We start from the raw sequence: 18379 nt of genomic DNA on the forward strand, positions 1-18379 counted from the left end.
TTTCTTTAATGTATTTTATTCCAAACTTTTGCAAATGATCACAAACCATAAACAGTCCAGGGAACAAACTCCCCAACCCACAATTATACAATTTGTACAATTTTTTATTGCCCTCCCCCGTGACAAACAACTCTTCAAATATGGCTACAAACATCCCCCACCTTGCCTCAAAGCCCTCCGCTGAACCCCTCGGTTCATATGCGATCTTTTACCGAAGGAGAAAGTCGTACAAGTCTCCCAGTCAGACTGCCACCCTTGGTGGCGTTGCAAACGCCATTCCAATAAGATTCTTCACCGGGCAACCAGAGAGGCGAAGGCTGTGACATCGGCCTTCCTCCCCTCCATCACCTCCGGCCACTCAAATATCCCAAATATCGCCACCGAAGGGTCCGGCTCAACCTCCTCCCCCACTATCCTCGTTTGCGCCGCGAACACTCCCACCCAAAATCTCTCCATCTTCTCGCAGCCCAGAACATATGAGCATGATTCGCTGGTCCCCGTCCACACTTCTCACACACGTCTGCCACCCTCTGGAAGAACTCACTCATTCTTACACGAGTCATATGCACCCTGCGTTGAACTGTATCAGGCTCATCCTTGAGCACGAGGAAGTTGCATTTAACCTGCGTAGCGCCTCACTTCATATTCCTCAGTTTATCTCTTCTCCCAGTTCCCACCCCACTTCTCCTTAATCTTCACCACCTAATAATAATCTTTATTATTGTCACAAGTAGGCTTACATTAACACTGCAATGAAGTTACTGTGAAAATCCCCTAGTTGCCACATTCCGACGCCTGTTCCGGTACATTGAGGGAGAATTCAGAATGTCCAATTCAGCTAACAACCACATCTTTCAGGATTTGTGGGAGGAAACGGGATCACCCGGAGGAAACCCATGCAGACACAGGGAGAACGTGCAGACTCCACACAGACAGTGACCCAAGCCGGGAATCGAACCTGGGATCCTGGCGCTGTGAAGCAACAGTATTAACCACTGCGCTACTGGCCCCAAGCTCTCCAGAGAACGCCCATCAGGGTCATCAATGTCCTCCAGAGGACCAGCAAGGGCCACAGGGCACGGGTCTCCACCTCTGATGTGCATCCTGGGGAAACACCTAGATGTAGCGGTCGAGCTCGGAGGGCTAAAAGATCGACAGTCCCCAGGTAACAAAAATTAGTGTTAGAGTGATAAACACTGGAAAACACTCACTTTTACTCACATTTAATCACAAAATAATACAGTGCAGAAGAGGCCCTTTGGCTCATCAAGTCTGCACCGAAGCATGAAAAACATCTGACCTGTCTAACCAATCCCATTTACCAGCACTTGACCCATAGCCTTGAATATTATGACATGTCAAGTGCTCATCCAGGTACATTTTAAAGGATGTCATGCAAACCCCTGCTACCAGCCTCCCCGGCAGTGCATCCAGATCGTCACCACCATCTGAGTAAAAAGGTTTTCCCTCAAATCCCCCTAAACCTCCTGCCCCTCACCTTGAGCTTGTGCCCCTCGTAACTGACCCTGCAACTAAGGGGAACAGCTGCTCCCTATCCACCCGGTCCATCATCTTGCACACCTCGATCATAGCACTGCATGTGGAAATTTGATAAATTCTGATTCAATGGGCGGGATTCTCCCAGCCCAGGGACGGTCCGGAGAATCCCCGCAACCAGGCCACGGCGCCCCGATGCCGGCACGCGATCAGCGCCATTGTCGTCGGTGCGTTTGCCGCGGCATCGGTCATGGGCCAGATGGGCCGAGCGGCCACTCTAAAAAGGCAGAGTTCACCGGCGCCAACTCTGCGCGCCGGGTCGGGAGGCGGCCTGTGGAGGGGGGAGAGGGGGGCTCCGACCCAGGGGGGGGGGGGGGCGCACCAATCAGCGGGCCGGCCTCTTGCTTCCCGGGCCTATTTTCTTCCACGCTGGCCCCTGAACTCCCACGCCATATCGCGTCGGGGCCGGCGCATTTAGGGAGGCCACTGCGCGTGCACGGGTTTGCACCAGCGCCACTGCGCATGTGCGGATCCAGCAGCACACTGTTCGCGCCGAGGAGGGAGACTGGAGCGGCGTGAACCACTGCAGCGCCATGCTGGCCCCCTGTAGGGACTAGAATCGGTACTCCCAGCGTCCCGTTCACGGCGTGGACACTCTGCCACCGAATGGGAGAATCCCGTCCCAGGTTTCTGATTCAAAATCCACCTATGATGTGGAGATGCCGGCGTTGGACTGGGGTGAGCACAGTAGGAAGTCTTACAACACCAGGTTAAAGTCCGACATGTTTGTTTCAAACACTAGCTTTTGGAGCACTGCTCCTTCCTCAGGAACGCCCCATTCACTTGAGGAAGGAGCAGTGCTCCGAAAGCTATTGATTGAAACAAATATGCTGGACTTTAACCTGGTGTTGTAAGACTTCTTACCAAAATCCACCTAAATGAAGTGAATGTGATACTATTGCCTGCTATCGGCATGAAGTGGTTCAATTAACATTGTTATGCAAGGGAGGACAATAAACATCAGCATTAACATGCTCAAGAGCTGATCTGCATCTGTCAATTCATATGGATTTGCAAGTGAAGTTATTTGTTATGCGTTGTGTTTAGCTACTCAGCCATTTTTTAAAAGTTTGCATACCCAGAGTTCAGAAATTGTAATTAATTTATTAAATCGCAGGACATTTTGGAACACTGCTTCAGTAAACTTTCATGGATTCATTACTCAAAAAATAGAGGATAGAATTAATTTAGACTAGGCAGAAATGCGAAAAATGGAAACCATACATGCTTGATCTAATAATGTGCACCCATGCTTAAACTGTCAACCAGCATGTATTTTCATACTTGTCTAGAAGGTTATTGCGAGTATCCTTTTGTAGCAAGGATGATGACAAACCAAATTGTCTGGTTTCAATGTTCATCAATAGTGGCACTGCCTGTTATTTATGTTTCTCAGCATAGTTACAACCAATGACAGAAGCTTATATAATAATTTCGCTCACGCCAGACTGTGGGGAAAGGACTACTGCAATTCTGATGTGCACATCTTTAGTTTAAGGTTTGGTTTCTCATTTCATCTTTGGAATGGCCAAATTTGCCAATTCCTGAAGCTGAACACAATATCAAAATTTATTCCAATGTCAATCTCTATGAGTAGCGATCCATCAGTGTCATTCGCCAACTCTCAAATTGTTTAAATATAATAGGTGGCTGTTGTTTTAAAGTGAAATTGTCTTTATGAAAAATTGTCAGCTTTATGTTTGTTATGATGTGGGGATGCTGACGTTGGACTGGGGTGAGCACAGTAAGAAGTCTTACAACACCAGGTTAAAGTCCAACATGTTTGTTTCAAACACGAGCTTTCGGAGCACGGCTCCTTCCTCACCCGAGGAAGGAGCAGTGCTCCGAAAGCTAGTGTTTGAAACAAACATATTGGACTTTACCCTGGTGTTGTAAGACTTCTTATTATGTTTGTTTGCACTGTATTATTTGTGAACATCATTTCTCCTGAAGAAAATTGCATAGAAATTTTGTCCTTTCAAAACTCGGTTTGTTCTCACTGGAACAACGGCAGCGATATCTGTTTCAGTGATCCTACGCATGTCACTGTAAAGTTGTGGTAGGTGCACATTTCCCCTGCTATTTGTGATGGCACCATTGCTACTGGCTTTAGAGCTAAGGTATAGAATTGAAAGGCCAACTTTTTATAAAATTATTGAAGTTTGCCATAGTCCATTTAGCCCATCACACCTGAACTAAGTCTTTGAAAGAGATGCCCAATTTAGTTCCACCCTCCAGCATTTCCCCATAACCCTGCAAATTACTCCTCTTGCCTCTTTGCCTTTTGGACGTTACTATGGAATCTCATTCCACCGCCCTTTCAGGTAGCACATTCCAGACGTTAGTAGCCCTGTGTGCTGAAATTTTTCATTTCACTTTTCCGAATGGAGGGCTGTGACGAGTGGTGTTCCATAAGGATCAGTGCTGGGACCTTTGCTGTTTGTGGTATATATAAATGATTTGGAGGATAATGTAAATGGTCTGATTAATAAGTTTGCGGACAACACAAAGGTTGGTTGAATTGCGGATAGCAATGAGGACTGTCAGAGGATACAGCAGGATATAGATCGGTTGGAGACTTGGGCGGAGAGATGGCAGATGGAGTTTAATCCGGACAAATATGAGTAATGCATTTTGGAAGGTCTAATGCAGGTGGGAAATATATAGTAAATGGCAGAACCCTTAAGAGTATTGGCAGGCAGAGGGGTCTGGGTGTACAGGTCCACAGGTCACTGAAAGCGGCAACGCAGGTGGTGGAGGTGGTCATTGGCCAGGCATTAAATATAAAAATTGGCAAGTCATGCTGCAGCTGCATAGAACTCTAGTTAGGCCACACTTGAAATGTGGAGTTTAATTCTGATCGGCATACTGCCAGAAGGATGTGGAAGCTTTGGAAACGGTACAGAAGAGGTTTACCAGGATTGGCTATGAGGAGAGATTGGATAAACTCGATTTGTTCTCACTGGAACAACGGAGGTTATGGGGCGACCTGATAGAAGTCCTCATTGCTATCCGCAATTCAACCAACCTTTGTGTTGTCCGCAAACTTATTAATCAGACCATTTACATTATCCTCCAAATCATTTATATTAGGGGCCTCCCGGTAGCATGGGGGGCCTCACGGTAGCATGGTGGTTAGCATCAATGCTTCACAGCTCCAGGGTCCCAGGTTCGATTCCCGGCTGGGTCACTGTCTGTGTGGAGTCTGCACGTCCTCCCCGTGTGTGCGTGGGTTTCCTCCGGGTGCTCCGGTTTCCTCCCACAGTCCAAAGATGTGCAGGTTAGGTGGATTGGCCATGCTAAATTGCCCGTAGTGTAAGGTTAATGGGGGGATTGTTGGGTTACGGGTATGCGGGTTACGTGGGTTTAAGTGGGGTGATCATGGCTCGGCACAACATTGAGGGCCGAAGGGCCTGTTCTGTGCTGTACTGTTCTATGTTCTAAGTGTACAAAGTTATGAGGGGCATGGACAGAGTGGATAGTCAGAAGCTTTTTCACAGGATGGAAGGGTCAATTACTAGGGGGCATAGATTTACGGTGCAGGGGCAAAGTTTAGAGAACATGTGCGAGTAAAGTTCTTTTACACAGAGGGTGGTGGGAGCCTGGAACTCGCTGCCGGAGGAGATGGTGGAAGAAGGTACGATAGTGATGTTTAAGCGGTATTTTGACAAATACATGAATAGGATGGGAATAGAGGGGTGCGGACCCCAGAAGTTTGGAAGGTTTTAGTTTAGACGGGCGGCATGGTCGGCGTAGGCTTGGAGGGCCTGTCCTGTGCTGTACTTTTCTTGTTCTTCCCCTCAAGATCTTCTGCCAGTGAATTTAAATATATAAATACATAACCTCTGGTTATCGCTCCATTTGCTTGAGGAAACAGTTTCTGTATCAAAACCCCTCAGCATGTTGAAGACTTATGTATCAGATCTCCACTTTACCTTCTCATTTCTAAGAAAGACAATCCCACTTTCTCTAGTCCCGCCACACAACGGAATTCCCTCATCTCTGACATCATCCTAGCAAAGCTCCTCTGTACCCTCGCCGGGCCTCGACATCCATGTTGCCCAGAATTCTGCATAATATTCCAGCTGAGATATTGCCAGAGATTTGTGAAGGGTTGAGTATGACTTCCTTGGTCTTGCATTAAATCCCTCCGTTTACAAAGTCAAGTATTCCATATGGTTTCTAAACTACTTCTCAACATCCGCTGCCACGTCCAATGCTTTGTAAATATTCACCCAGGCTCCTGTCTTCTGCGGAATATGGTGTCCGGCAGCTCATGGAATGACCAACACCGTGGCCCATTCCTGACCTGGCCTTCTGGGTCACTCCTCAGCCTGATGGGCGGCCACCTGCACATTGGGTGCTGACTCCAGCCTGTGTTGTCATTGCTGCCTTCTACGGTGTCTGGCCACTTCAGCTGCTACAAGAACAGTGAGGGCACCCTCCTCAGAATCCACACCAAATCTTCCAAGCCTCCCCCAACCTTACCATGACTGTCACGCCTTCTCTCAGAGTGCCATCCAGCAAGCCAGTTGTGGTGGCAAACATTGTCCCGCACTCTCACTCCTGGCCATATCAGGAGCCCCTAGATACCCCAAGAGTACAGGCACACTGTTCAGGAATTAAAGCTTGCTGGACATGCAGCGTGCTAATCATCCTCTGAGACCAGGGGCGTGATTCTCCCATGCCGTGCTGTATGGGAGAATTGGCGTTCGCGCCATTATTTCCCGCGGTGCCGGTCCGACGCCGGCAGGGGATTCTCCGAGGAGCGGAGAATCGGCGCCATTTGCGCTGGCGCATTTGGCATGGCGGCAGTCGCAGGCCGCGGCCAGGCCGCGGATTCTCCGACTTTGATGGGCCGAGCAGCCGCGCGCACCTGGTAGCTGCCGGCGGTAACTATGCATGAAGGATCGGGGGGCGGCCTGTGAGGCGGGGAAAAGCACTCCATCACCGGGAGGGGGGGGGGCGCGATGGGGTCTAGCCCACGATCGGGGCCCACGGATCGGCGGTCCACCCTCTCCAGCCCAGACCCTATTTTATTACACGGCCGGCCCCTGAACCCCTATGCCATGTTGCGTTGGGGCTGGCGCGCTGAGGATGCCCCCCACACATGTGCGGCGCAGCCCAACTGCGCATGCGTCAGTTGCCGTGGCCCAACTGCGCATGCGCGGGTTGGCGCAACGCCCATTTGGCGCTGGGAAAGGAGGCTGGAGCAGCGTGAACCACTCCAGCACCATGCTGGCCCCCACTCGGTAATCCCTGCGACGGCGCGAACACTCTTTCTCCATTTCGGAAAATCATGCCCATGGCATCTGTGCCTTCGAGGAGATACTTGAGAGTCGAGGTGCATGAAATGCTCTAACAACTAACAAGGTTAATTCCTCATTTTAAATGCCCTTTAGCTCTGAAGCTAGAGGCTGCTCACTGTCAGAGAGAGTGAAATTGACTTTCATGTGATAAGCTGCTGCAGGGCTCTGACCTGGAAGAGTTTGGTACGACAGACAGGCTGCAGCTGTGGTTTCCCCTGTTATGGGTCATCGCAATATTAAAGGCAGCTTGAAAACCTCACCGACTCAAAGCCCTTCATCCCTCCTCCCACACCCCCCCCCCCCCCCCCCCCCAGCCACCCCCACCAAGCACTGGGCAGCAGCATGGCAGTAAATAGAAATGGGGCGCGATTCTCCGCCCCCCATGACGGGTCGGAGAATAGCGGGAGGGCCTTCCCGACATTTTTCCCGACCTCACGCTATTCTCCCCCCCCCCCCACGGCCGCCCCACGACACGAATCGCTGCTCGCCGTTTTTTTACGGCGAACAGCGATTCCCCCCTATCCGATGGGCTGAGTTCCCAGTCCTTTACGGCCGTTTTCACAAATTTAAACACACCTGCTCTCACCATTCGTGAAAACGGCCACAAAGTGCCATTGTGTGGGCACCAATCGCGGGCAGCGGGTCCGATTCCCGCGCACTCTTTGTCCCTCCGCCGCCCAGCAGGATCAGTCCGCGGGGCGGCTGAGGGGCATGACGGACCGTGCATGCGCGGGTTTGACGCATATGCGCGATGACGTCATCCGCGCATGCGCGGGTTGGAGCCGTCCAATACGCGCATGCGCGGCTGACGTCATCGTGCGCGTCAGCCGCCGTGCGTCTTGGCGGCCGGGCTTAGCGAACGTTCGCTAAGCCTGCACTGCCGTTCTTCCCGGGGCCGCGATGCTAGCCCCGACCGGGGGGGGGTTGAATCGGGTCCCGGGAGGGGGTGCGGAGGCTGCCGTGAAACACGGCCGGTTTCACGGCAGCCTTTACGACTCTCCGCATTTGCGGAGAATCGCGCCCATGGTTACTCACCTCCACACTTCCCCTCAGTGGCCATTGCGCCAGCTTCACCTTTTTGAAAAGGGGTACTAAGCCATGCCAACGTGACTTCCTGCTGGGGAGTCGGGTAATTCCCAGGCGGCCTCAGCATTCCACTTCAATCTCGTTAATAGGATTGAAATTCATGCAAACTAGGGTTAATGATATTCTCGCCATTTTTGAGCGGGCCAGGAGAATCGCAAAACTGTTCACACCCAGTACGAATCTCAATTTTGCCCTCTCCCGTTATTCAGCCAACACATCCAGGTCCACACCCAGTGCAAGGCAGTGGTTGAACTGAACCCTTCATCTAAGAAGCCGTGCTAATAAACAAACCATTATAATCGCTAATGACATTTTTGTTCACAATCAGTCTTTCTTCAATGAAGATTCTTACAAGTATTAATCCTAATAAAATGTATAATTCTGTAAAGGTATGGACAGCAGATTGAACTAAACTTCAGACTTGACAATCCCCACTATCCAAAATGTAGGTCTCTAACCACAGTGTCAATATGTTTTTTTTGTAATTAAGAACTTAAAGGCTAAAGCTAAGCAGGAGAAGAAATCTAAATACATTCCTCAACTTTTGTTAAAATATTTCTAAAGGTTTTAGATGCATGTGACAACATGTCGCCAGACAAAATTAACTCCAATTGGCATGAGACCTGCCAGTCTGAATCGATTCTTCAGCCTGGAAATGTAATTAAATCTGGAAGGCCAATCAAAGAGGTGTGGGTAAAAGTAACCAAGTGTGGGATGGTTCTATGAACTATGGTTCGCCATTGGCTGATGCCGATGGTGTTTTGCGCAGCTCGCCTGTCCTGCCGCAAGAGAGCTCACCGTGGGGAGTAGCCTTCCGCACGACTGGAAGATCCTGCTGGAGGGAACTGAAAAATCCTACCCAAGTCACTGCTAACACTCTGGAAGGATACCTGTCCAACCCTTACAGGTGAGCGGCACGGTGGCACAGTGGTTAGCACTGCCTCACGGCACCAGGAACCTGGGTTCAATTCCCGCCTATGGTGACTCTGTGTAGTTTGCACGTTATTCCCATGACTGCGTGGGTTTCCTCCGGGTGCTCCGGTTTCCTCCCACAGTCTAAAGGTGTGCAGGTTAGGTGGATTATTCATGATCAATTGCTGCAAGGTGTCCAAAAAAGGTTAGGTGGAGTTACTGGGTTATGGGAAGAGGGTGGGGACTGACCCTGGGTGAGGTGCTCTTTCAGAGTGTTGGTGAGGACTCGATTGGCCGAAAGGCCAATGCAGGGGTTCGAAGTGATTGCAGTGCAAAGAGGTATTTTATCAGAGAAGGAAAAGAATGGCTGCGATGTACCAGCCTCGTCGCGCCCGACTGGGGACACCACAAGGCCGTTAAATTCCATTCTGTGCTGCCTCACGCCATCCGAAAACCCCGGGCTGCTGACGCAATGAAGAATCCCATCAGCGGAGAATCCAGCCCATTATCTCTTCCTGCACTAACGAGCCCTGCTGGGGCAATAGGACTAATTGTAGCCTTGGCAGGGCGTTCCTTGTCGAGGCCCGAAATGAAGCAGTGCCCAATTCAATAGCGGCATTGTTCACGGCGCTGCCAGCGCCGGGTAACACCCAGTTAAACAAACTCGACATTTCCGTTAAATTGCGTCCAATGTTTCAAAATAGGAAGGAGAGTGGGCAGTAAACGTTGAGTGAAAATGAAAATGCACTTGCTTTCTTTTATTTTCCACAAATAGTCATTGAAAAGTTAATGGAGAATAATTTTTTAATTGTCCTGAGAGTTGAATGAAAAGAAATGATGAACTCAACTTTGTAATCAAGGGAACAAATGTCCACATATCACTGTGATTTAATTTAATTTAATTTAATTTAATTTAATTTAATGGCAGAATATTTGCAATAAAACTAAATCTTCTTATCACCAACACAGTATTACACCGTCAATCGACTCAATTATGATCAACAACAAATTTCTATGAACTACTTCCAAAACAATCAATAAGCCTTTTCAAGATCATTACTAAATATCCATAAAATTAAAATCATGGGAGCTTTTACAAGAACAGCACAATAGATTTTGGCTGCTGTGTTGTACAATAAGCACTTTCACCATGATTAGGTGCAAGAAAGGCTTTCCCAAATAGCTAACCCCAATATATATCAGCTGCCTCATCGACTGATATTTACAACATTTTCCATTTGTATTTCAGATTATTTTATTTCTAGAAACTGCAGTAATTCTTATGCAAAACATAAATGATACTTAAAAGGTAAAGGATTCCATTCTTCTGCCTTCAGTACATTTTTAAAAATTTAATTAATTAAAGTTGACAAGCTGCAGCCGTGCAAGCCTATGCCTCTACTGGTCATGCTAGGAAACATGGTACCAGCCGTGCTAGACGACGTACCCACACACCCCGACTCCACTGCCCACCCCTGATCACCCCCCCACTACTCCCCCCAGCCCCAGCAGAAGCCCCCAGGCCAGCAGCACGGATCCCGGCCGAGTGTGGCGACACTGGACACTCCACAGCAGGCATGCCAAGTTCCCGACCACTGGGACCACACATGGCCCATGCCATCGGGAACTCGGCCCATCGGGGGAAGAGCACCGCTGATGGGATGGCTGATGATGCATCAACGGCGTTGCAACTTCACGCGGCACACGTCTCGATGATGCCGATTTGGAGGGTATGGAGCATCGCCAACCCGCGTCAAACCCTGCCTGCCCCGATTCTGGCATCGGAAGCCATTCTCTGCCCGATCGCCAATCCTAATTTTGGCATCGGGCTACGGAGAATCTCACCCCAGATGTTTGACTCTTGTAGATGGTGGAATTAAGAGAATAGGAGGAACTGCACGCAAAGAAATTGCAATGCATCAGGCTGAGTCACAGATGTTTAATGCTGCAGTTTAACTTCTCTGTACAAAGACAGATTCTCCACTATTTTCATATAAGTTAACTATTATAGGGCTGGATTCTTCCACCCCACCCGTTGCAAGATCGCCACAGCCAGGACGTGGACTATGGAAAGGTCCACTGACCTCGGGCAGGAATTTCCAGTCACCAGGCGGGCGCAGCCAGAGACTCCTGCCCTATGTCTGTCATGTTTTAAATCACTAAAAGTCCAAAATCATCTTCAGTAGATATTAAATATTAGAAGGATAAAAGATATAAAATACTCATACTTTTCCTATAAAAATGAATCAAAATAAATATTTAATAATTCCCCTTTCAGGCATCTTTCAACAGTCAATTTAAATCTCAAAATCTAGAGCTTACAGAAGAGGGAATGTTCCATTCACTGATGATAGGGTTAACATTAAGTATCACTGCTGGAAGTACTAAATCAAAGAATTACAATGTTTTTAATCCACACCTGATCTACTTTCCACCCAGTATGTGGCAGAGTTTACTGATCAACAGGAAAACGGAAAATGTGAATCAGCACTGTGGTGTAAATGTGAAAATAAAGGCTTGAAGGGATTGTGGCTCTGGGATTTCAGTATTGTTGTTAGTTCCATCAATTGTCAAAGGACATGCATCTAAACTCGTCATAAAATCTACGGCATGTCGATTTTATACCATGGACTGTGTAATAACTCCGCCAAGGCCAGACCAGGCAAGGTTTATTCCAGTAATGAAAATAAGTCGTTGCCACAACGTACAAAGCTTGTGTCCCAGCTCCGGACCATCGGGAAACCGGTCCAATCTGGATTAAACGTTTTAAAGTCTGCCGGTTGGCTTTCATTGGACGAGCCTCCACCTGCTCAATAAGGAAACTCATATTCCACAAACCCCACGTGGAGATCACTCAGCAATCCAATGTGATCTTCATCGGCATCATTACAGCAATCCAATGTGATCTCCATCGGTATCATTACAGCAATCCCACGTGACCTTCATCAGCATCATTACAGCAATCCCACGTGATCTTCATCAGCATCATTACAGCAATCCCACGTGATCTCTATCGGCATCATTACAGCAATCCCATGTGATCTCCATCGGCATCATTACAGCAATCCCATGTGATCTTCATCGGCATCATTACAGGGGGCACATTACTCTCCCCAACCCACCCTGACCTGCCCCCCCCCTCCCCCCACTGAGAGGTCCGTAAACACTGGGTGCCCGAACCCCGGCTGCCCCAAAGCAATAATACGCCAAGGAATCTGAGAGGAAGTCTACCCTAGAGAGTTGCTAGCCAATCACTATGTCCGGCAGCTCTGTAGTCCCAGCAGCAGCAGAATTGTGTAGTGGCCACTGCTTGGACTACAGGCAGCCCAGAAAGATGATAATATGGTGGTCCTGACTTCAAGTATGCCAGGGATATGGGGTGCGGTTCTCCGCAAATGCGGCGAGTCGTAAAGGCTGCCGTGAAACTGGCCGTGTTTCACGGCAGCCTCCGTGCCCCCTCCCGGGACCCGATTCTCCCCCCCGGGCGGGGCTAGCAGCGGGGCCCCGTGAAGAACGGCATCGCGGACTTAGCGACCGTCGCTAAGTCCGCACGCCAAGCGTCACGCCGGCTGACGCGCATGATGACGTCAGTCGCGCATGTGCGGGTGGGACGGCTCCAACCCGCGCATGCGTGGATGACGTCATCACGCAGACACGTCAAAACCCACGCATGCGCGGGCCGTCATGCCCCTCAGCCGCCCCGTGGACTGATCCTGCGGGGCGGTGGAAGAACAAATAGTGCGCAGGTATCAGACCCGCTGCCCGCGATCGGTGCCCACCGATCGCAGGCCCATGCCACCCTTGGCACGGCCGTGGTGCGGCCGTGCCAATCGGTGCCATGGTTGTCTGGGACGGGCACTTTGCGGCCCTTTTTTTTCACGAACGCTGAAAGCAGGGGTGATCGCGGTCGTGAAAACGGCTGTAAACTCCGCGGTATTCGGCACATCGGCCTGCGGAGAATCGTTGTGCGCCGTAAAAAACGGCGAGCAGCGATTCGTGTCGGGGGTTGGCCGGAGGGGGGGGGGGGGAGAATAGCGGGAGGCCGTGAAAATTGTCGGGAAGGCCCTCCCGCTATTCTCCGACCCGTCGTGGGCAGCGGAGAATCGTGCCCATGATTCGGGCCTGTCTAGCAAACCCCAGTGACGTCAGGTTGGGATGCAAATGAGGGGGTCAGGATTTAAAGGCTGGAGTGGCAGAGGAGGGATAAAAGAGGGTACAATCTTGGCAGGTGCCCTGGCCAATGAGCACAGGTGGCCCACTCCACCCCAGGAGGTAACTCTAAATCCTGGAGTCTAGGTGTCACGTTGGTGTGATGTGGCATTCCCCTGTTTTGGGTTTTGAAATGTAATCAGTCTAATGACATGTCTGGCTTTCCGAAGTAATGTGACTATGCCATAAGGTGGTCTCTCTGGATGCAGACACCTAAAGACGGTTTCATAAAGATCTCTCACTGAGAAGATACTGATGAAGCTCTGCATTCTTTAAACACAAAACACCCTCCCTACAAGATCAATCTAACTTTCCTGAGGTATGATGCCCAGATGGGTTCATGGTTTTCGAGGTGTGATCGGCTTTGTACAATTGAGGCATGATTCCTAGTCACTTGTGTTCTAATTTTCTCAATATAAATGTCAGCATTCTAATACCCTTCTGGATTATTTTCTGAAACTGTTCATGGCATTTTAATTATCTGTGTCCCAAGACTCTTTGGGCCTCCACTGTTTTTGCTTTTCATCATTTAGAAAGTACTCCATTCATGTCCTTTTTAGGTACACAGTGGATGACCTCACACTAAAATCTATGACACAGTTTTTTCCATTCACTTAATTTACCTAAATCTCTGCAATGTTATGCTGTTGTTGACCATGCGTACAATGCTCATGCCCCTTGGGGAAAACAAACTGGTTCTGTATCACTTTAAATTCTTTTCCAGACACCTCCCACTGATCTTCTGTTGTGTTATACATCAACATGTCCAGCTTCATCCCAATTAAGTTAACATTATCTAAACCTAGAATATTTGTACTCTTTTGTTTTTCTCAATTTCAAACACTACTTTGAGCTTGAACATGTTGGGATTCCTATTTGATAACTGGCCCATGCTAGAAAATGCATGGAAATATAATCTGGAACTCACTGCCTGAAAGGGTGGTAGAAGTGGGAACCCTCACAACTTTTAAGAAGTATTTAAATGAGCTCTTGAAATGCCATAGCATACAAGGCTATGGATATAGTGCTGTAAAATGGGATTAGAATAGTTAAGTGTTTGATGGTCGGCACGGAAACAATGGGCCAAAGGACCTCTTTCTGTGCTGTAAAAATTAGGGCTCTATGATTCTATGAGTGTCAAGAACGCTTAACTCATGTTGTTAGTCAGTTGTTCCAGCTGGTTTGACACAATTGTGAAACTAGGTTGTGCATGTCCAGCAAATGACTGGACTAAATCATTGATTCAGCAGCAAGAGGACCGTCTCCTCTGATGAGCGCCATTTAATAGGATCACCCATCAATTTCAGTGGACATGCCTTTGCCTGTAGCTGGTGTGTGGAAATCTGTGGATTATTTTTGGAGATCTGTTGGTGAGCTGATGCATTCATACAGGGAGGTCAGAGGAATTGATCACATTTCTACATTAAGTCAACATTAGGTATGGGGACTGTCATTGCAGTCTGTAATAGGACACAAATGGAGTCGAGGCAGCAGAGAGGGAAAGTTGTACACAGAGGAATCAGGAGGAGGACTCTCCACAGAAAGTGGACAGAAACCCATCATGGGTTTTCAGCAAGCACTTAGTCATAGAATTTACAGTGCAGAAGGAGGCCATTCGGCCCATCGAGTCTGCACCGGCTCTTGGAAAGAGCACACTACCCAAGATCAACACCTCCACCCTATCCCCATAACTCAGTAACCCCACCCAACACGAAGGGCAATTTTGGACACTAAGGGCAATTTATCATGGCCAATCCACCTAACCTACACATCTTTGGACTGTGGGAGGAAACTGGAGCACCCGGAGGAAACCCACGCACACACGGGGAGGATGTGCAGACTCCACACAGACAGTGACCCAAGCCGGAATCGAACCTGGGACCCTGGAGCTCTGAAGCATTTGTGCTGTCCACAATGCTACCGTGATGCCGCACTTCTCCTATCTCCACCTCACCCAGGAGTGATGTATGAAGCACAGCAGAGTCAACGAAGATGTGGACACAAAAATGTGCCATCTCCTTCAAAAGGACCTTCAGCTCTGCACCAGGATGAGGATGGTGCTGTCAGTGGCCAGTAAGCAAACATCTCCCAGTTGGCCACTTTTTGTGAAGGCCACGAAGAATCCAGCACGGATTTGTAGAGTCAAACAGAAAGTAACTTTATTTACAACAATATACACAGACCACCGGCCGTTCACTACTGGTTTCCTCTCCAGCCGGTACCACACTGGCCAGCTCTATTTATACAGCGGCACTGCTAACGAATGCCCCCCTAGTTGGGGGAGCTCATATTCCACAGGGAACATAGGGTAACCAATTTTCCCTAGCCAATAGGATTCTGGCAGCTTATAACACCTCCCATCGCTGAATCTGGTGACGAAAACCTTGTATGCGATTTCAGAACTTTCTCCCCAAGTATGGTGAACAATCATGTGGCTTTGCCAAGGCGGCTCGATTTACAATAGTGCAGGACTGACTGCATGCACAAAGTTCTCCCTTATCAACAGGAACTGCAAAGGCTACTACTCCATAATTGTGTCATTGATATGCGGCCATATTAAACCAGTATGGTCAGTGAATGCCCACTATTCTGGCAGCAGCCAAAATGCCTTCATCCTGAGGTAGTATGCTTTCAGGCTGCCAAGAAAAACAGAATAAAATGCCTAAAAATGCTTGGTCACCCATCTCCATCACCTGACTGTGCAGAACAATGGATATAAGTCATGCTGTCACCAGCAGCACGGTGAAGCAGAGAACAGTCATGTTAAAGCAACAGTTCCAGTGCTTGGACCAATCGGAAGGAGCCCTACAATCATCTAGAACTTTGCCTCCATACTTGGCGGTTGCCTCCTCCACATGACTCCTCCACAGCATCGTCATCATGCGAGTGTAGCTATTGTCACTAGGTGCCCAGAAACCACATCTAGAGAAGAAGGAAGAGGAAGAAGTGGAGGCATCCAGAACCTTTTCACTACAAACAGGCTGTCCAGGAGCATTTGCTTAGACTCTACTTACCTTTGGAGATCATCCCGTCACCACCTTGGCTCCACTTTTAGGGTTAGGTACCTAGCTACTAGCTACCTCTCTGCAACACCCCATCAAGACCTCTCAGCCAAGATCCAACCATAAAAGGCAGCAAAATAACCTTTCTGTAACATCTTTATCCAGCAGCATAAAGTTAAATGCAGTATTTACTCTTATGCTTTCCTTTAGCCCCTGTCAGGGCGAGTGCTCTGATTGAGTATTACCACAGCTAATGGAAGGCTGCTTAATTTAAATGGGATCCTTTCTGGATGGCTTCAAGTGGTTCTAGTCCCGGCTTCAGATTGTACCCCATTGGCATAGAAGGTTGGCTGGAAGACAGGAAACAGCAAGGTCATTGGCAGAGCGGCAATGGTAGGAGCATGAATGAGAGAGGATAGCATGTTGGTCTTCCAGTGTATCAGCCATTTTTCCCAAGGTTATCTGTCAATTGTTGAATTGCTGTGTGAATCTTCATGTCCCTATCTGAACACTGAGATATGCAGCCATGAAGAAAGCAGTGAGAGCCTGAATGGCAACAGTATAGATCTCATGGCCTTCATGTGAGCTTCCAGCGCAGCGCAGAGGTGTTGCTCTTGTTTGCACCACAGTGGAAGCTGAGAATATCGGCCACCAGATACTGCATTACGACTGCAGCATCTCTTGCTCTCATGGAATTGGTTGGCATTTCCATAGTGGAAAAGATGGGTTCCATATTCTGACCAATACCCAGGGCAAAGTTGGAGCTGGACTCCTCCATTCTCCTTGACAGTGACAAATGGCTGTTTTTCAAGCTTGCCAATGCATCAAGTATCGCTATGTGCATGCTCATTAGCATTCTCCTGTATGCCACTCCATTGAGGTCTATATCTCTATAACAAAACTCATTTGCGAAGGAATGGGCACACAAACTATCCTATCATCCATGTTATGTTCTTGTGCTAGGCCGTTGTGAAGATTGCACAGAAGAAGATCTAGTTCTTGACTAATTTGAAGTGTTTTGTTCTAAAATAAATGCGTGGTAAAGATAACTTTTATAAATATATTACAAACTACTAATACTGATAAATTATCCTCGATGCAAGTATGACTATCCACTAACACGACTAACTCCCAACTCCTTGAGGTACAGAGTCACATGGTAGACTTAAACTGCCACCTGCTGGTCGGAGGTTGTTTACATAATTATATATAAGATAGCTTATGCATATCATTACACCCAGTCCTGGCTGCAGCCCCCTCATGCCTGGTAACTCACCACCTGTGAGTCCTGACTGTCTACTACCCTCTTGGGATGTGCGCACTGTCAATGTCTGAGCTGGTGGCTGCATGTGTCAGACCAAGTGTTGTTGCTTCTTCATTGGTGGTGTGATATTGCTCTTGCTCTCACTCTTCCTGCTGAGGAGGCCGCACCAGCTGGGCAGGCAGCAGTTCTTGAGTGTCTGAAGGCAGATCATCAGAAGGGAGTATTAGAGTGAGAGAAGGGGCTGGGATGGAAAGCCAGAGGTCTGTGTTCACACCATCAACAGCTTGAATGTCATATCAACAGGATGAGGGCTAGCCAGGAGTTGTGAAATGTCATACGGTAGGAACAAATAGAGTCATAAAATTATTACAGCAACTTAGAGTAATATACCTTCATCCGGAATATTCTCAATAACACCAGACACAACAGGGTCTGTCGCAGCTGCTCTCATGATGGGTCGCAGTATTGATCCCATAGAACTCCGGAGGTGTAGGCATGCCTATCACTCACTAGTTCTGCTCTTAAATTATGTGCTACCTTGTCCTAAGGGGGAAAGAGTGTCAATAATTATGTGTTTGATTAATTACTGTGCTTAGTCAATATTCCCACCAAAAGCTGAATTAACAGGAGGAACGTGAAGATATTGAGAGGTGGGTGTGACACTTGCATCGTTGGAAGGTGACAGGGAGTATCTGGATGTTAGGCCTGAGGCCTGATAGCTTGGAACATCTGATGGGTGAGTGATGGGGGTGTGGCACACTGAGAATCGTGAGATGGTGATGGTGTGGTGGGTATGAGATGTTTTTTTGAAGATGCTTCGACAAACCTTGACCAAGAGGTCACTGAACTTATTGTGTCAGTGCTGAGTGCTGACAAGCCTTTGGGACCAGACTCCGGAAGCTAACCTTCCTGGCCACCTGATCCCATTCTCTTGAAAGGTGATCCCTGAGGGCCTACTCTGCGGAAACATGTTCTCAACACCTGTCGACCTGCATCATTAAGGTTGGCACAGCCCACCCATGAACCAGCCCTCTCTTCTC

The 18379-nt window shown here is 48.5% G+C and overlaps 1 protein-coding gene across 5 annotated transcripts in view; it reads right to left on the reverse strand.

Moving 5' to 3' along the window:
* oxr1a (oxidation resistance 1a) overlaps positions 1 to 18379 on the reverse strand; it is a 576817-nt gene that overhangs the window by 505276 nt on the left and 53162 nt on the right. The window lies entirely within an intron of this gene.

Source organism: Scyliorhinus canicula, chromosome 10 (genome assembly GCF_902713615.1).
Source record: "Scyliorhinus canicula chromosome 10, sScyCan1.1, whole genome shotgun sequence".
NCBI classification, from domain to species: Eukaryota; Metazoa; Chordata; class Chondrichthyes; order Carcharhiniformes; family Scyliorhinidae; genus Scyliorhinus; species Scyliorhinus canicula.